Source organism: Hesperophylax consimilis, unplaced genomic scaffold, assembly GCF_061612785.1.
Source record: "Hesperophylax consimilis isolate HC1 unplaced genomic scaffold, BYU_Hcon_1.0 scaffold_44, whole genome shotgun sequence".
Taxonomy (NCBI): domain Eukaryota; kingdom Metazoa; phylum Arthropoda; class Insecta; order Trichoptera; family Limnephilidae; genus Hesperophylax; species Hesperophylax consimilis.
In genome coordinates this window covers 723002-744817 of record NW_028301274.1, presented here as the reverse complement: position 1 = coordinate 744817, position 21816 = coordinate 723002, and positions in this window count along the sequence as shown.

Below are 21816 nucleotides of genomic sequence, written 5' to 3'. Positions count from 1 at the left end.
AATATAATTTGTGATGAAGTCACATTATGAGAATAATTTGCAAACGTAATAATAACGTCAACTGTGCTTGTAAGGATATTATCATAAGAGTCATAAAACGGGAGAAACTGGCGAGACGAGAGATACAGTGGGTTGCCATATTAATAGGGACACCTATGGAAAAAATGTTTTTCACACTTTGTGTTCATAAAACAAAGATATTTATAATTTTAGGTGCGGTTATTATTATTTATTAACAAGGACATTGAATTTTGAAAATTATATACACCGTATTTGTCCTTAATCTGCGATTATTTTATTTTTTTATTATTTTTAAACATTATCGAACAAAAAGTTAATATTTCGTAATTTCGCCTTTAGCCGCAATAACAGCTTGTACACGCCGTGGTATACTATCAATGCACAATTTTGCAGTAATCTTTAGTTCAGGAGAATGATGCCACACCCGGGTGAGGGTTTCGATGAGCTGCTGCTACGTTGTGACCACCTCCTTGGCAATCTCCCTCTTGGTGAGCTCCTACAGGTTTTCAAAAGGGTTCATGTTAGGGGAATTCCCCGGCAAAGGTAAAACCGGAACATTTTTTTTCAGCCAGGAATGCAGTGACAGTCCTGGCTTTATGACAGGGTGCGAAGTTGTGCATATAAACGTATTCCTGGCCACCAGGGAACCATTCTCCGACTTGAGGCAGTAATCGATTTTCCAGTATTTGTCTTACTGATCCTGCCTCATAGTCCCTTGCACGATGTGGAGGCGCCCCATCCCTTTGGAAGAGATGACTGACCACACCATGATACTGGTAGGGTGTTTGATCGTCTCTACAAGGCAGTCCGGATGAAATTTCTCTCCTGGGCGTCGTCGGACGAACGATGATTTATCCAACAAAATTTGGAATATGGCCTCGTCAGAGAAGCACACCTAAAAAAAGGCCATAATCAAACTAGTGAATTTTTTTTAAAGTTTGATAACCACGAAATTGTTAATTACAATATTCCAGTTCTCTATAGTCATGTTTTGGTGTGCGTTGGCCCATTCCAGTAGTTTTTTCCTCATATCTACTGTGAGGCGAAGTTTTTTAGCTGGCCGATGGCCAATGAGGTTCTCCTCAGCCAATCTCCTCTGGACTCTCCTTTGGGAGACTTCGATATCATATTCGTTGATCATCAAGGTCAGACGAGCCACACTCTTTTTGCGGTTTTGGAGACAGACGTCTTTGATTTTGCGGTCAGTACGAGGTGTAGTGATTCGTTTTCTGCCACATTTCCCATTGTGATTCAATTCAAGGGGCAGGTTTTGATTGATTTTATAATTTATCCTGTTAACCACAGACTTTAAAATACCTGTAATGGTTGCTATTTCCCTTTGGGAATGTTGAGTGTTTAACAATAGTGTCTTCACTTCCGCACATTTTCTTGGGGACGTGTCTGAAGACCTAGCAATACTGAAAAAACAGAACATTCACTCAATATGGAAAAACTATTCACTGAAATAAGATATTAAAAATAAAATTACAAAATTAATAGATAATTAATAATTACTTACATTTTTGTACAGCTAAACTGTTAAAACTCTTAAATATAATTATTATGTATATTTATTTACCAAAACTTCAATTACGAATTTTCACAAAAATGCTGGCCACATGGAGAAAACCTTAAATTTTCGAGGGATGTGGCACTTTGCGAGTGTTGCCACTTCTTAAAAGTATCAGTGGTGATACCAGCAACAAAAATAACGAAGGAATGGCCATCATATCCAAGTTATTTAGAAGTAGAGACAACTTAAACATAAAAATCAGGAAATATTGGAACTGTCCCTATTAATATGGCAACCCACTGTAAGTGACGAAGAATAACTGCATATTTCCGTCTCTTTCCGACACCCATTGAAATGAGTCAAGTAAAAAATAGTAAAAAGTTAAATAATTTACCTCAGCCAGGCATCGGAATGTGTTATCGTCGAACATTTTGGCTTCGATGTTATCACTGGGATCATTCCAACCCATTTTTTAATTAATCGAAAAATCGGTACGAATTAGTTTCACAATGATGTTCACTGGATTTATAAACTGTTCACAATAATAAATAATTTTAAAAAAACGTAGTCTATATTTTAATTTCCGATAAACTCGTAAAATGCTGGCAATCAAACTTTTTTATTTCCCCGATCAACTCGTAAAAAGTTGGCAATCGTGTTAAGGTTGCTAAAACGCTTAATTGCTTCGCGCTCGACCACGTGCTTCCACCTGCACACCTGAACACAAACTGAGGTGCATTTACCTCTAGGGGCGGGGGTATATTCTGCCCTGGCCGAAAGGGACGTGTCCGAATGGAAAATACCAACAAATGAGCAATTAACGGTCAATGTTGTCTCCGACGCGACGTCAGATTTCTCCAGAGCCATTTGTATTTCCGAGCATTAATGTAGCAGAAGATGCAGCCCAGAATATCAAGTCGTAAATTATGGAATTGAAAACGATGCCCTCGTGGCCAGTGGCCAATATCAGAACATCATAAGATACATATAACATTGCATAGTCCTGCCAATGAGAGACATATATCCATCACTCAAATAATAATAATTGAATCATCTGTACAACGCAGTTTTTATGACAATATCACCACAAGGGCGCTATAAAAATATGACCGAAAGTCGCAGTTGCAGTATTTCAGTCGCATTCAACTGTGTTGTACAGACGACACATTCGAGACAGTGGATTGAAGTATGCAATATTGTTATTAATTATTGTTATTGTTATCACTTATCAACACTATTTTCGATCAAGTGACAGTTGCTGTAATATCCAGTGTTTATCTGTGTATAAAATAAACACAATTTGGACCAGTCAACATAAGTGAACCGACTATAACAACATTATGAAGCCGTGTACGCGTAATGCAGCCCGCAGTGGGTCTCCAATTGTAACTCCAGCAGCGTCCTCACAAACGGTACCGGCTAGTTCTCTAGCCGAAATAATGGAGAAGCTCAACAAAATCGATGTCGAGCTCACTCGCATCAAGCCCATGTGGGGAGAGATATCTGACATAAAGAAGAGCCTCGAGTTTGCTCTAGCAGCTATGTCCGATACGGAAAAAAGGGTGGAGGCGGTTGAGAAGAGACTGGAGACTGTCGAAAAGTTAGTTTCGGAGGTTGCATCCATCAAGAAGAACATGGAAATCTTCAGATACGAACTGGACGAGCGCGATCAGCTCTCCCGTGTGAAAAACCTAGAAATCAAGAACGTGCCAATGACGAAGGGAGAAAACTTACTCTGCATAGCCAAGAAAATAGGCGAACAGATTGGCTTTGAACTACAACCAGAAGATGTGGACACAGTGACGCGAGTGGCTACCAAGTCCGCCCAGGTTAAGCCGATAATCATCCGTTTTGCAAGCAAACGGAGAAAGGAGGAATTTCTTGCACTATCTAAGAAGGCCAGGAAGATCACCAGTACCGACCTGAAATATTCCGGACCAGAAGCAATAATTTATGTTAACAACCACTTAACAATCAACAATAAGATTCTGCTCTCCAAAGTTAAAAGCAAGGCACGGGAAGCAGGCTACAGATTTGTATGGGTAAAGGACTGTAAGATCTTAGTGAGAAAAAACGATAATTCACCAGCTTTTTTAGTCAGGAGGGAAGACGACCTCCAGAAAATTTCATAAGAAAATACTGCTCATTCTATTACTATTGTTTACTCTTCCCTCTCCCTCTCCCTCCACACGCCCGCTATCCTCCCTCCCCCTCCACACGCCCGCTATCCTCCCTCCCCCTCCACACGCCCGCTACCCTTCCTCTCCCTCCACACGCCCGCTACCCTCCCTCTCATGTTGCAACTGCATTACTATTATATTTATTATACTCTCACAACATTACCTTATTATATCATCATGTTCACAACTCCTGTCAACTGCAAGATGTTCTCACTTTCTGTACACATCATATTATTATGTACTTCATATTTCAAATGTCACTCGATAATTTAACTCGGAATTCTGTAATACTGATGTGCGAATGGCTCATTAAGCGTTCATTTCCAAGTGCACATGTTACTCACAATGTATTATGCTTCTATAGGATCCACTCCTTTTCGTAACGAACAATTACTTAGAGATATTACTATTATTTTATTTTCTGCAGATAATACTATATTGTACCTCACATTCTATTCACGCATTCTCTGTTATTGACACTCAACTGAAAAAGAGTCACTGCCTTTAAGTATTTTTCATCAGAACGTACGCGGTCTGAGGACTAAAACTGACACATTTCTTCGTAGTGTTACGAGCGGTGATTATGACGTTATCGGCATAACAGAGACTTGGCTTACAGATACTATTTCAGATGGTGAGCTTTTTGACTCAAGATACAACGTATTCCGACGCGACAGAAGTATCGAAGGTGTAACCATGGGTGGTGGTGTGCTCCTGGCTGTCAAAAAGGAACTCAATGCAATTTGTAATTACTCATGGTGTTCTACGGATGAGGACATATGGGTTACTCTTCGCATCCCACGTGCAACTGGATTCACTAACGTTCATCTCTGTTGTACATACCTGTCAAAAAGTTTCAACTTCAATGCTCGAATCACCGCCTTCTCGAATGATCTAGGTATTAAGCTTTTGAATCAACCAGACGGCAAGTTTCTTATCATGGGAGACTTTAACCTACCCGATATTACCTGGACTCTTCCTGTGGGTGAGGTTAACCTGATTCCTAGCAACTACACTTCTACAATAAGCTCAACATTTATCGACAATATTAATTACTGTAACCTCCACCAATATAATGGTATTCAAAATACATTAGGAAGAATTCTTGATCTCGTTCTCTGTAATTTTTTGGTACGCGTAGCTCCCGCGAACGATCCGTTGGTTCCTGAGGATGCTCATCATAAATCCATCATTATCACTGCTGAGTTCGTTGAACCCCCGGTCATAAAGGAAAACTCAATTAAACGGCCCTCATTCCACAAGGCTAATTATGATGACATAAGAGATAGCCTGGCACAAGAAGATTGGAACGCACTTAACCTTACCGATTCCGTCAATCCTGCAGTATCGCATTTTTACAATATTATTAATAATTTGATCGCTGATAAGGTTCCATTGAGGCGTACTGGTAAATATTCCTACCCCCCGTGGTATAGCTCATCATTAATAAAACTTATTCGTGAAAAGCAGAAATTTCACAGACTATATACAACCTACAAGAACCCTTCCGATTACATTACTTTTTCAAGGCTACGCACCAGACAGAAAAAAATGGCAAAAAAGTGTCACGAAGACTTTATTAATAATGCTGAAGAGAATATCGCCAAAGATCCCAAGGCATTCTGGTCATATGTTAAATCAAAAAAACTATCAGCATCTATTCCTAGCGTATTAAATCTTAAGGATGTAACAGCCGAGGGTGGACAGGCAGTCTGTGATTTATTTGCTGATTACTTTCATTCTGTCTACGAACCGGCTGACCCTCTGGGGATTTCCTGCGATGACTCTGTAGTTAAGCAGGTTTGTGCGATGGGATCAGTTTTTATCGATGCTGACCTCGTGTCCAAATATTTAAAACGGCTCGATTCTAGCAAGGGAGCTGGGCCGGATGGTATCCCACCACTGTTCATTACCGAGTGCGCAAATCATTTGTCACTCCCGCTATCAATACTGTTTAATATATCGATCAAGACTGGTACATTTCCAGATATATGGAAAAGAGCCTACATCACACCAATTCATAAATCGGGAACTAAGTGTGAAGCAGATAATTATAGACCCATTTCCAAGCTTTGCATTTTTTCAAAGGTGTTCGAAAACATAGTCTATGACCAGTTATTCCCTGTGGTAAAGAATTCGATCAACGAATTTCAGCATGGATTCTTTGCAGGTCGCTCTGTTGCTACTAATCTTATAACTTTTACAAACTTCTTGTCTGCCTCCATGGATAAACGTGTGCAAGTTGATACAATCTATACCGACTATAGCAAGGCTTTTGACAAGATCAACCACAACATTCTGCTTAGAAAACTTGCTAATCATGGTATTCATGGAGATCTCCTTCGTTGGTTATCCTCATACGTAACAAACAGATCCCAGGCTGTGACAGTGGGTGGATTTTCCTCGGTCTGGAAAATCATTACTTCCGGTGTGCCTCAGGGGTCCATTTTGGGTCCTTTGCTTTTCTCTATCTATATTAATGATATTACGACATGTTTTCACAACGCTCAAATTTTACTATTTGCTGACGATATGAAGATATACCTTCCTATAAGCTCCCCGGACTGTTCTGCGCGTTTACAAGCAGATCTTGATCGACTGACGGATTACTGTCTCAGAAATAAGCTTTTTATCAATATTTCTAAATGTTGCAAAGTCACATTCACACGTAACCGTGTGAAAATACTGCATGATTACACCATTTCTGGATCGATTTTAACAAATAAAGACTATGTGCGTGATCTCGGGGTTTTCTTGGACTCTAAACTTACCTTTGATAAACACGTTGATAACATTGTCACCAAAGCATCAAAAAGTCTAGGTTTTGTACTGAGAACATGCAAATTTTTCAAAAATACTAAGACATATCTGACTCTCTACAATTCACATGTTCGTCCCCACCTGGAGTACTGTTCACCGGTTTGGAACCCGCGCTATATTGTTTATGTTAATAGGTTAGAAAGAGTTCAGGAACGATTTCTCAAATTCCTCAATTTTAAATCATTTAACATATACAACTCTTACGACGAAATCGAGAAACATTTTCGAATCACGAAACTACTCAACAGGAGGATTGTCGCTGATCAGATGCTCTTGTATAAAATTATTAACTCTAAAGTTGACTGCCCGGAGTTGCTGAACAAAATAAATTTCCATGCGCCAATTCGATACAGCAGACAAAATACCCTTTTCTACATTGATAGATGCAATACCAATTCCAACCAAAATGAATTTATGCAAAGGACATGTAACTACTATAATAATAAATTTGCAAATATAGACACTCGTGCTGACATATTCACTGCTAGTTACTATCACTACAGAATTTCATTGTATCACATTCTAACTCATATTAACCACTGTTAAAATGATTGTACCTAATATTTTAATATTACCTGCGTGGCAACTTTTCCTCATCCCTCTCCTCCCCTTTCCCGTTCCAACCCAAGTCTATTTAAGTATAGTTAAAATCACTTTTATTTATTGCTGTTTATGGTAGGCATATTATAGGTTTATCGTTTGCAGGTTAGTTTTATGTTTCTATATATATCTGTGAACATTAATAATTGGTCTGTTTTTTGTTATTCTCTTATGTATATTATATTACTAAGACTGTTAATGTTCCTAAAATAAATAAATAAATAAAAATAAATATGACTAAGTTTTTCTTTTACATATTCAATAATATTATTATTCAATACACAAAAAACAGCGTATTTCTAAACAGGCTCTGCCGTATAATTATTATTACGCGTGGCTCTTGTTTTGCTTCTGAAGACATTATCAAACTGTTCTGAAGCCACTTACAGACAATACATGAATTTTATTTCCATATAGGTACTTATTTTTTATGAAAACCAAATTCATTTAATTTTTATTACCTTACCATTATTGATTTCCGTGTTTAATATCGGAAATTATTAATGAATTACCTGTTAAAAGTTTCCCTCAATCGTTGCATTGTTTAAGTTTGACGGAAGGTCGTTACGTATTTGGAAACAGGTATACAAACAATACTTACCTGGCAGGTTCCTTCGTTTATATAGTTTAAGCTTGGAGAAGATATGACTTAGAGCGTAGAATACACCATATCTATTAAACACACTGGACATTGTATGATTTGACTCCTTTGCACTAAAACTCTCATTGATTGATTATTAGGTTAAAACATGTATTTTATGCTTCATAAATCACCGGTGTCTTTTATAGGACAAAAACTACATTTATGATTCCACTATATAATTTCACTACACCGACAGCGAATTAGTACATTTTATAGGAATATAATAAAAATAAAAACGTAATTTTGTATGACTTGATTAGATAGTGGCCGAGTTAACATCGCGTCTGTGATTCCTCGGCTGGCTAAGTCCTCCATCACAACACAATCAACATTTTCCGCTTAGCGTGGTGGTAGTAGGAGATTTTCAAATATTGTCAGGTTATTTGTAACGTGTTTGTATTCGTAAAGTGTTTGTCTTTCTTTAAAAAAAAATCCCAAAATATCTAATACGGATTTAGTTATTCATTATTGAAGAGTGGGTAGGTACCTAAATTTTAAAAACTTTTTCGAAAAATGCTATGAATTCCAGTTATAGTGAACAGTTATAATTGAATTCATAATCGATAATAATACATTGACCACACCCGATAGGCAGATACCCAGGTAGTTAGGATGTCTTGATTCGTCCATTGCAGTTTAACAAAAGATTGCCAAAATTAATTAACGCTTTTCCCCAAGGATACCTGCAATGTTTTGTTTACCGCTATCTCTGGGATGGAAGTGCCCACCAATATATTGTATTCGGAGAATTAGACTGGTGAATCTCTAAGGATACTTTGTGGGTGGCAATTAATGAATAATTATAAAAATAGCTCAAATGACCACCCAAATTGAAATTGACTCTAAATACATGACCAATTATTAGTTTGGTAGAAACATTTGCTTAGGTAATCTGTTCGGGGATGCTCTTCTGACGAAAAGTTATTTCTTCAGTGGGGTGATTACCTACGCAGATTTTCTAAACCAAAATTACCTATTACCTACATGTTCTTCCTTCCTTTTAATTAATTCATATGAATCATTCCTACAAATATACTACCTATATATTATAAGTTATAGGCGCAATAATATTTATATTACAGAATTAGTAGATACCTTAGTAGAGTATATTACAATTTGGGAGGCGGGGTTGGGTACCACCGCCCCGAGAATCAATTATTGGGTAACCAACACGTCTAACATAGGTCACCCCAAGTGGGTCGCTACGTTTGGTGATTTAGCAGGGGTGCCCGGGTTCATCGGGTGCGCCTGCCCACTTGACCCTTTGAACTCTCCAACTGGTCTCTCTTGACCCACCGCCTTGCGCCGCAGCGGGAGGAATAGATTCATACGTCCGTCACTCCTGGACATACTGATCCTTATGCTCTTACCCACTCCTCGTACCTTTTCCCTTCCCAGAATTTCCTCTCCTTCTTTTTGTTAAAAAGACCCTCCACACAGCATCATTAAAGATGACATAGGCCCTGAGGGAAATTACTTTCCTCAGGGTCTCCTATGAGGGGTAATGTAAAAACATATTCACAATATCAAGATCCATCCCATACCCCTCCCTTCCCCATCCCATCCCTATATGCTAATGTAACTTTTTTTCTTACATAAATATTATATAGGTATTCACTAAATAATTAAAATACTTAAGTGAAAACCTATTATTGGTTAAATAATTAACACTTAATACACCATACTTTGTAATTATTATAACTGTTGGTTTTCCAAATAAAATAAAATATACACAACACCAAGCGACCTAGAGAAAGTTGGTACGAATAATAGATAAGATTAAAATTGATCAAACAAAAACACGTTAGTTCCGTTTCCGGACAAAATGGTTAATTTTAGAAAATCGAGTGTGTATCTATCTCAATCTATTTTACTGTTTGTTACTTTGTCTGCAAGAACATATCGTCTTTGAATGAATGTATGAATTCGTAATATTATATAAATGTATCTAATAAAATTATGTAATCAGACACAGATGAGAATAAAATTAATAGGTACCTGACCCTCACATAAAATTGGCATAAAAATTAACAAATTTCTATTCAATAAATACGCTACCATCTTCCAGCTGTAACTGTCTAAAATGGATTTACATTTGAATACAATTTATCAAATTTTATGTTCGAGTGGAGTTTTTTTTTTTTTATAAAAATTTCTGGCTTTCACCCTTCAAGGGTGTTCTTGGCCATCATTTAAAATTATTGAGAAATGAAAGGTGAATTTAAATATTAATTTTATTTAAATAGGCAAATTTCAAAATTATGATGAAAATTGGAGTCGAGTTCAGACTTAAAAGAGATGAAATGTTGAATGGAGGGGAGGCAATTTTAGTTAAGGCTTGATAGAAGAGAGGATATTTGTTTAGAGAGGGACAACCAAAAAATATGTGATCTAAAGTTCCCACTTCTAGACCACAGAATGTACAATCTGGGGAGTCAAGGACGTGAATTTTAAAAAGGTGGGAAGGAACGGAACAATGTCCGATCCTCATTCGAATGAGTGAAGAAATTTCTTTTTTGGAAAAATGAGGGAATTGCTGAAACCACGGTTTTGATGGAATAGTCCTTTGTATTGAGAATAGTCCCTTGGATTGACTAGCAATGTGCCAATACTCTGCCCAAACATTGCGGGATCTTTCTTTGATGATGGAAAAAATGTCAGATAAGAGAATGTGGTTTACGAGGGTAACAACAGGGTTGGACGCTCCTTGTTTTGCCAAGGCATCCGCAATATCATTACCCATGATACCAACATTAGGGCGAAACGAATTTTTTTTTTCTAATTTTGATTTGGAATAGTTGTATTAAGTTGCCAATTGCCATCAATTACCTCAATTAAAAATAATGGTAAGAGCCCCCGCCAAGACATCGAAAATTTACAAAAACGACAGTTTAGGGGATATTTGCGCGGCCTAGAAAATAGTACAGAATTTATTAAAACAGGTTTATTTGATTTAAAAACATATCCAAATATAGTTAAATAGCTATTGCAATCAAATATTTCTTTATTTTAATATACTTTGGCGCTGTAACAGAGGTGCAAAGTGCGGGACGAAGCGGGGGGCGGCACCTGACAATCCACAAAATGCATTGTTTTGTTTAAACTACTGTAGATAATTGTCTCAGGTGAAAGGTCGCGCGTCAATTATATTCACGAGTACTTATTGTTAAACATTTTTTAAGTGAATTAAATTGATTTCTAGAAGACAAAATTTAAAATGTCCGATATTTGGTGTAAGTGCAGAGTTGAAAGAGAATATCCCACCTACATATGAAAAAGAGATGAAATTCTACGAATGGGTTAGATAAGACTTAAAAATAAGGAATAACACAACAACAGAACCTACGTATTTTGAAATTGCCGAAGTAGTTTGAACGAAAATTGAAGAACTGTGGATAAAATCTTCTATTCCAATTGTCACACACAAAATAATCTTACAATTACTAAAAATTTATCACTCGAAGTGTTATAATTTGAAAAAGTCTTTGAAGAAACTTAAGGAAGAAAAGTTAGAAGAGTTCAGAGTACAGAGAAGAAAGATTTTTGACATAGCTGCAAGTAAATGTCAAGAATTTGTAAGCTGTACTTGTTTGAGAGAAAAAAAAAGTTCCAAAAGAGGAACAAGTGTTTTTAGAAGACCAACGCACTAACTGACTAATGGCTTTAGGAAGAACTGATCTTATCCATAGTAAAAAATTGCTGAATAGAAGATTACGTACTCTCAAACAAGAAATTAGGCATAATAGATAGGATGAAACTAAGAACAATAAGACAGAATGAGACCCGAGCAAATTATAACCGAAGAACGAGTAACAGAAATTCCTTCATTATATTTCGATGGAAGGAAAGACAAGACGGCTAAAACTGTTTTAAAAAGATCGAAGAGGCTTAGAGTGATTATACAAGAGGAACATATTTTGATTATAAAAGAACCAGGTACTGTTTATGTTGGGTATGGGGTTCCAACATCGGGCAGTGCAAGAAATATTGAAAGAACTATCCACAGATTTTAAACGACTGAAAAGATATCACTAGATGGTTTAATGGCTGTTGGCTGTGATGGAACAAACACAAATAAAGGGAAAACAGACTATCTCGACCATTGCAATGGATAATTTGTCTCTTACACGCCAATGAGTTACCATTGAGGTATTCGTTTACCTATTTGGATGGCCCTATACTGCAGGACCTAAATCATTTGCAGGTCGAATTGGTAAAGCATTAGAAATATGTGAAACACTGCCGTTGGCTAACTTTGAGAAGATAGAAGGTGAACTACCTCCACAAATATCCACAGATCTCAGTACAGACCAGAAATATTTACAAGAAATTACTACTGCTGTCATAAATGGATCCTGGTCTCCTGGATTTATTAAAGTGAAGCCCAGGTAAACTATCCTATGCCCGCTGGTTGACAAGAGCTAATCGCATACTGCATTTGTATATTTGTATAATCTTGTGACTTTAGCAACGTTTGTAGTATAATCATACGCTCCTGTCTGGTTTGCTATCAAAACACTTTCATCCTGCAAATATGGTTCAAATCATTTATGGAAGCTCATGAACGGCACTAGACATTTGTCCGACGAGTTGTTAGTGATAGTGGACCCTGTTATAATTTGAAACAGTTACTTCGCTCATCCAGAAAACTTGTTATTGAGTATGATAACAGATTCACGTAAGCACATTAGAGAACTCGCTGCAAGACGCATTTTAAAGGCTCGTCAAGTTAATAAAAAATCTGTTTCGCGCATTTTTGAGGTGCCAAAAGTGAACTTAAATGCATTTTCTTACGTAGACATGATTGACTGGCATGAAAATATATACGAACCCTCAATACTGATGAATATTTCCGATGATCAGTTACAAGATCTTATTGAAAATGGAGAAGATACAATGTTGAAGTTTATGAGACTGCCTTGCCACACCCAGGCTGTGGAAAGATTTGTAAAAGTTGTGACAGAAGCAGTTCTAAGTGTATTCGACAAGACAAGACGAGAGGGATTCATAAAATCTAAATTAGCATCTCGAAAACTCATGCCAAAGTATGAACCTAAAAATGGTTTTTTGGTATAAAAAATGATTTTTTTCATACCAACATAACTTTCTTAATCTGTGTTTATTTTTGACAAAAAAAATTTTATTAATTAAAATCTACTATTATTTTATCATTTCGTTCATAACATATAATATTTACTTATTATTTTGTTTATAGGGTGTTTAATACAAAACGTCTATAAAACCTTAAAAAATAAAATTTCAAGTCTATGGCGGGACCTCAAGATGTCGAGCTAGAAGTTCCAAATTGAGAAGTGTTATTTAGAATTACATAAAGCATATTTGACCTGGTATTCCAATTCGAATTTCGAAAAAAAAAATTTTTTCATACAAAAGTGTTCCACCCTAACCAACATGTCCAGGAATCCAAATCAGAGTTACAGTTTTACCAGAGCTTTGAATGGAGGCTATCAATACTAAATAACAAATGTAGATCCTAGTAAATAAATTCTACAGCGCCCTTCAGGTGATTTTTCACAAAAACGGCGCTCTACAAATTATCCAATTATTATTATTATTATTATCATCACTCGAATAAGGCATACAAAGTGATCATCAGGATGAAGAAGAGGACTGGATTTAAGTTTTTGGAGGGAACTGAGAGAGTCAGAGAGAACGAGGGAATGTTCAAAATTATTTTTGATTTATATTTATTTATGCTACCATCTTCCAGCTGTAACTGTCTAAAATGGATTTTACATTTGAATACAATTTATCAAATTTTATGTTCGAGTGGAGTTTTTGGGAATATTTGGAAATAAGTTAACAACATCAAATGAGACTAATTTTGAATTATTCGGAATATGTAGATTTTTCAGTTCATCAATCAAAGCGAATGATTTCTTAATGGTGAATTTCGGAGCAAACACTTTAGAATTATTAAATACTTCAGTTATAAATGAAGCTGTTTTGAAATTCGGAGAATTACAACTTGACACGACCGGCCTTATAGGTTTGTCACTTTTATGGATTTTTAAGAAACCATATAATTTAGGTGATTTTGGATTTTTTGTTAGAAATTTTACTTGTTCGGTTTATTATATAACGCGGTCTCGATGTCCACTGCAACGTTTTCCACTGCACTAATCACTCACCACCTCTATACAAAAGTGCAGAAACAATAAAAAAGCTCGTTCCTACACTTAAAGTCAACTATAATCGCGAAACATCCATTATGCTGAACATCAGGAAGAAATTAAAGGATGAACAATTAATTTTAACAAAGGCTGATAAAGGCAACACGATAATTATAATGAATAAAAGTGACTGTAATTCCAAAGTGCAAGACTTTATTAAGACGGACAAATTTGACATTCTACGTAAAGACCCCACTTCCAAATACCTAGATAACATTAAAAGTGCTTTGAATTTATGCAAATCCCCAATCATTCAAGACAATTCATACCAACAAGTAAATCAAATGAAAAATACACGCTGTAAAACACCACTTTTATTTTGAATTAATATTAACAACCAACCAGGTTTCGCTTAGCTCAAGCTCCATCAGGGCTTATTAGGATATCAACTGATGTTGATATAATTTTGTATGATTTTCAGTTGATATAATAAGCCCTGATGAAGCTTGAGCTTAGCGAAACCTGGTTGGTTGTTAATATTAATTCAAAATAAAAGTGGTGTTTAACGAAGTGTATTTTTCATTTGATATATAATGTCACATCACAAAGTGTTTGCTTCCTTCGATAAAACCAACAAGTAAAATTTCTAAAAAAAAATCCAAAAGCCCCTAAATTTTATGGTTTCTTAAAAATCCATAAAAGTGACAAACCTATTAGGCCGGTCGTGTCAAGTTGTAATTCTCCAAATTTCAAAACAGCTTCATTTATAACTGAAGTATTTAATAATTCTAAAGTGTTTGCTCCGAAATTCACCATTAAGAAATCATTCGCTTTGATTGATGAACTGAAAAATCTACATATTCCGAATAATTCAAAATAAGTCTCATTTGGTGTTGTTAACTTATTTCCAAATATTCCCGTAGATGAAAGTAAAGTATATTGTTCAAATTATTACAAAATTCAAAACTACCAAATAATTTCTCTAAGAAACTTTCTCACCTTTTAAATGTTTGTCTAGGCCAAAATTATTTCCAATACAATGAACTTTTTTTATCAACAAACAGATAATAATAATACCTGGATGACTTTTATAGCGCCGTTTTTGTGCAAAAACACCTCAAGGGCGCTGTACAAACTTATAATACATTTCTACAGTGTTATTACTTAACTATTTATGGAGAAAATATACAGTTCAATACTTACCTGGTAGGTCACTTGAGATTAACACTTAATTAACATTATCTAATTGGCCTGGCGATGGGAGCTTCGACTTCTCCCCTCATCGCCGACATATTTATGGACAATCTAGAGAATAAAATTTTTAACTGTAAATCGCCATTATTAAAGAATGTGTTATTGTGGAAGAGATATGTCGATGATGTTTTCTGTATCTGGACAGGTACTGAGCGCCAACTTGATTCCTTCCTAAAACTAATAAACTCTTTTAATACAAAAATTAAATTCACAATAGAAATAGGAACTAATTCTAGCTTAAACTTTTTAGATCTCACCCTATCAATCATTAACAATAAAATAGAATTTAAAATCTATCGTAAACCCACTTACACTGATAAAACTATTAATAATTCATCTAACCATCCCATCTCCCACAAACATTCTGCTTTCCATTCCATGATCCATAGATTAGTTACCGTCCCGTTATCAAATTCCAACTTCTTATTAGAATTAGCGACGATTAAACAAATCGCGATTAATAATGGCTATAATCCAAATATGGTCAATAACATCCTAAACAAGAAATTAAAAAGATTATCGACAAGTAAATTTCTATTTAACAGCTCCCCTCATAATAATAATATATCAACTAATAATAATCAACCTCAACAATGGCGTAGAATTTTGTACATCGATAATTTCTCTCAAAAAAGCATCAAAAACCTCCCACCAGATATCAAACCAGCTTTTTACACTAACAATAGTATGGGTAAATTTTTGATGAACGTTAAAGACAAAGACTATCGGTTAAATCACTCAGGTATTTACTCACTGCAATGTAGTGACTGTCCCGCGTTTTACATAGGCAAAACAGCGCGTAATATCAAAACGCGAGTCAAAGAACACCTAAGATCAGTGGCGGCCAGCTAATATGTGCTCCCGAGCGCCGAACAACCAACAAGATTTCCGACATGGCTAATCACAATACGAAACTTGGTTCGGTTATAATATCTCATTCAAAAGGTACCTACTTATTAAGCGCGCAACTTGCAGACCGACTTTGACTTGTGCCTATGTTCGTAGCAGTTCGTTTTCGATTGCGATCCAAAATTTAACTGCTTTGTCGCATATTCTGTGGAACAGTCGAAAGCGTGGGTACATACCAATTCATACTATTCTTTGCAAATAATACCATATCAAGGACGGCGTTCGGGGTTGTACCACCACATCAGAAGGAACGGTTTATTCAGTAGAAATTTAAACTAAAACGCATATGTTTGATATTATTGTCGATATCGTGGTTTCAATTTACCATCTGCTATTTTTCGGCGAATGTTCCGCTTCTTCGATACAAGCATTCACGATAAAACTTGTCATTAAGAGATGAGTGATGGTCAGATAACTTATTATCAGTTAAGTCAGTACTCGCCGTTGCCGGGCATCGTCTCAATTGTCTGTTGAATTTAAAACTTTTCTTACTCTGCGAACGTTTTGAAGTTTAATTGCAGGTTATATCGATCTTGTATATCAATTATAAATAAGGCATATCATTTGCAGGTTATACTAATTTATGATTACTTTTGTGTTTGTTCAAAGTATAAATTAATAATGAGTTCGAATGTGGAATACGAACAATAGGTCGAGTTTTGAAAATAAAGTGATAATAAAAAATGCCGTTCCACCTAAAACCTGAACTGATAATAAAACAAGAGTGAAAATCTGGATCGAAGAAGTTTACTCGTTCATTTAACAAAACAATGTATAACAAAGCTTCGTAGCTCTGTGCATGTGATCAATTGAATAGATTATTTTGTTTTACGTGTTTAGTTTACGATGTTGATTCAGTTTGGACAATCAGCGGTGTACCGGAAGTGTACACCGACTTTATATTAATTTGCATAAATCTGAATTTACGCAGAGGCAGTTCCTTTACAAACTAACCTCTGCGCACCTTCGAATTTATGCAACAAAATTCTCTCTATAAAAATCTGTAATCTTATCTGCACTTGTATAAAAAACTGTAAATCTTATATGCAAAACTGATCAATAAATAAAACCACGGGGTCAAGCAGTCATCATTATAGACAAAAAACAAAGGCTTGACCCCCCAAATACCTTCTTATATTAAATCTGTACAAAGCATGGAAGATTTGCATAAAATTTGAAATTGTGCAGACGCGGTTTCCTTTACAGGACGATAATTTCTGATTTTTGGACGATAATTACAGACTTGGGTTCGATCTATGGAAACAGTTTTTTCAGCCTCTATGGTACCAAACGGGCTGAAATTTTGAAATAAAGATAAGAATCGTTAGCCAAAACGAATTCAGTCACAACATTTAAATAAAGTTGTACTTTAAGAAAAATCATGAGTTTAATGGACGATAATTTCAGACTTGGGTTCGAAAATTGGAAGCAGTTTTTTCAAGCTCTATGGTACCAAACGGGCTGAAATTTTGAAATAAAGATTAGAATCGTTAGCCAAAACGAATGCAGTCACAACATTTAAATAAAGTTGTACTTTTAGAAAAATCATGAGTTTTATGGACGATAATTTCAGACTTGGGTTCGAAAATTGGAAGCAGTTTTTTCAAGCTCTATGGTACCAAACGGGCTGAAATTTTGGAATAGTGATAAGAATCATGATCCAAAACGATATCAGTCACAAAATTTGCATTAAGTTAGGAAAAATGATTTTAATGGACGCTAATTTCAGACTTGGGTTCGATCTATGGAAACAGTTTTTTCAGCCTCTATGGTACCAAACAGGCTAATTTTTTGAATAAGTGATAAAAATCGTTATCCAAAACGAAATCAGTCATAAAATCTACATAAAGTTGTATTTTTAGAAAAGTCACGAGTTTTATGGACGAGTCACAAAATTTGCATAAATTTAAGAAAAATGATTTTTATGGACGCTAATTTCAGACTTGGGTTCGATCTATGGAAACAGTTTTTTCAGGCTCTATGGTACCAAACGGGCTAATTTTTTGAATAAGTGATAAGAATCGTTATCCAAAACGAAATCAGTCATAAAATCTACATAAAGTTATATTTTTAGAAAAGTCACGAGTTTTATGGACGAGTCACAAAATTTGCATAAATTTAAGAAAAATGATTTTTATGGACGCTAATTTCAGACTTGGGTTCGATCTATGGAAACAGTTTTTTCAGGCTCTATGGTACCAAACGGGATGATTTTTTGAAAAGGTGAAAAGAATCGTTATTCAAAACGAAATCAGTCATAAAATCTACATCAAGTTGTATTTTTAGAAAAATGATTTTTAAGTACGCTAATTTCAGACTTGGGTTCGAACTATGGAAACAGTTTTTTCAGCCTCTATGGTACCAAACGGGCTGAAATTTTGGAATAGTGATAAGAATCATGATCCAAAACGATATCAGTCACAAAATTTGCATTAAGTTAGGAAAAATGATTTTAATGGACGCTAATTTCAGACTTGGGTTCGATCTATGGAAACAGTTTTTTCAGCCTCTATGGTACCAAACAGGCTAATTTTTTGAATAAGTGATAAAAATCGTTATCCAAAACGAAATCAGTCATAAAATCTACATAAAGTTGTATTTTTAGAAAAGTCACGAGTTTTATGGACGAGTCACAAAATTTGCATAAATTTAAGAAAAATGATTTTTATGGACGCTAATTTCAGACTTGGGTTCGATCTATGGAAACAGTTTTTTCAGGCTCTATGGTACCAAACGGGCTAATTTTTTGAATAAGTGATAAGAATCGTTATCCAAAACGAAATCAGTCATAAAATCTACATAAAGTTATATTTTTAGAAAAGTCACGAGTTTTATGGACGAGTCACAAAATTTGCATAAATTTAAGAAAAATGATTTTTATGGACGCTAATTTCAGACTTGGGTTCGATCTATGGAAACAGTTTTTTCAGGCTCTATGGTACCAAACGGGATGATTTTTTGAAAAGGTGAAAAGAATCGTTATTCAAAACGAAATCAGTCATAAAATCTACATCAAGTTGTATTTTTAGAAAAATGATTTTTAAGTACGCTAATTTCAGACTTGGGTTCGAACTATGGAAACAGTTTTTTCAGCCTCTATGGTACCAAACGGGCTGAAATTTTGAAATAAAGATAAGAATCGTTAGCCAAAACGAATTCAGTCACAACATTTAAATAAAGTTGTATTTTTTGAAAAATCATGAGTTTTATGGACGATAATTTCAGACTTGGGTTCGAAAATTGGAAGCAGTTATTTCAGGCTCTATGGTACCAAACGGGCTAATTTTTTTAAATTGTGATCAGAATCGTTATCCAAAACGTTTTCAGTCACAAAATTTCCATAAAGTTGGATTTTTAGAAAAATCACGAGTTTTATGGACGATATTTTCAGACTTGGGTTCGAACTATCGAAACAGTTTTTTCAGGCTCTATGGTACCAAACGGGCTGATTTTTTGAAAAAGTGATAAGAATCGTTTTCCAAAATGTAATGGTTCCATCCTTCTACATTTATACCTATATTGAAATAATGGTTATTTCTCCTGTCTGATCTGCAAAATGTTGTAACATCCTGGTCATTGCCCTTCGATTTTCCTAAGCTGTTGGTGGCGCCCTTAAGGACTACCTTAAGAAGAAATCCTAGCTAAGTCTTTCGACCCCCGTATGGAACATACGGCAGAAGATCTTAAGATTTAATTCGCAATAATGCCCCTTTTTCAGCGTTGTGTATTTTTTGGTTTTGAAATTCATATAAGATATGAACGGGCTATTAATGCATATATTTGTGGTAATCCTGGTTCGTTTAAATTAGAGTGAATGATCCCTTTACCATTGAAATTTTTAAAACTTTCTTACAAGACCGCGTGTTTAGTCTACTCCTGTCACCTGCAGTACGCCTAACTCTTATACAGTGGTAATCGCTTGTAACCCTTTCCTTTTAAGCTCTTTCCTACCTTTAATAAATCCGAGGACATGAAATAGTTTCGTTATTGCATAAATTAGTATAGTATGGTGTTGACATGCATAGTGCGACGGTTTTCGTCATCTCAGCTCCGGGGTCGCCTCCATTCTGTTTTACATATATTAATTTTGTTACTCGACACTTAATATTTTAAAGGGAAGGAATGAGAAGGGGGGGGGAGAGGAAGGGTAAACTATGTGATCGAAATGTTTTTTTTTGCAAATAACGTTGGCTCCTCCGCTGACCAAATACGAGAACGGTGGATGGTGATCAGAAATCAAACGCTGACTCCGACGTGGCTAGACTATACCCCATAGCTGGCGACCCACTTCTTAAAGGTACCCTGACCTATCGGATCCATTCACGTCCAAGAGAAAGCGAATTAAGTCATCACGCCACTTCCGAAATCGCTCCAACGCCCATTCCTCTGGACGAACTACTTTACTGAGTCTAGATGGGGAAGGTAATTGCATCCCATATCATGATACTAACGCAAAAAGTGTGTCGTGTAGGTTTTTCCTGATGAAGCTCAAACTCCCACGTGCCTTCAGACCTACAGTTCACCTCAAAGAAGCTGCTGTAATTCCGCCAAGGGAGCGTTCCAGTTGGCTTACATCAGCCTCTCGGTCGACACCATTGGATAATGTGATAGTGCTGCGGACTTATCCCCACGTCATCTCACGCCACCGCCCTCCACGTGGATTTTCACAGACGTCCAAAGTGCCTTCGTCCTACACGCCCCAACTGCAGGCCATGTTCCCGTTCATTACCAATTGGCATCACTATTTCCATTCCACTTTCGTGCCCAATAACTCCACACGGCTTCGTCAGAGGGTGTAGTCCATCCAGCGCTTCGTTGGCCCGATCCGTCCACGCTGACAACCCCTCTCACGTGATAGCGTGAGAAAAAAAATCCTTCTGTCTAGTCCGTGTTTGTGGGAAACGGATTTGCAGCGACACTATCAGACATTACCCAACTACGAAGTTTATTCGAAGGGTAAATTTGGGAATGGGGTTGGGCTTGAGGGTAATTATATTGATATTGTCGGGGGAATCCTGAAAATTGGCATGTTGGTTTTATGTACATATTAAAGTGGATTAGTAATAACTGTCAGTCGGCAAATATCAGCTTCACGCGTTCCAAGTCCATCTGGGAATTTGGTTGAATTGAATTGGAAATAAAAACACTTGCCCAGTCCCTATCCGCTAAATAACAACATCCGGGTTGGGTTTTACACAACCGTTGCCATTTTGGGCGGGGTGTTCGCGAATATCACTAGATTTACCCTGAGCTTATACATAATATTTTTACCTCCACCTGATACATCCTCAACCTTATTTTCCTAATTTTTATTGTGTTACCCTCTCTACCGGCCGTAATGAATGTGCTTCGATATCTCCTCCCTAACCTGGTAGTTATTGAAAAATTTCGTTGTAACACGGCTTCGATCGAGACCATCACGCAAATAGCAAGAAACTTAGGTATATAGATTTCCAATTATAAATTTAACTTTTAGTCCGAGGCTTCATCAAAGTGAAGCGAGAGATTTTAACTCTGGCGTTCTATTTTATTCGAGAAGAAACTTAGCGTTTATTAATTTTAATTACAATTCATTTATAATCCGTGACTTTATTTAAAACATAAAAATCGCGTTCAACTTTATTCGAGAAGAAATAAAGCGTTTATTAATTTTTATTACAACTCATTTATAATCCGTGACTTTATTTAAAACATAAAAAATCGCGTTCAACTTTATTCGAGAAGAAATTTAGCGTTTATTAA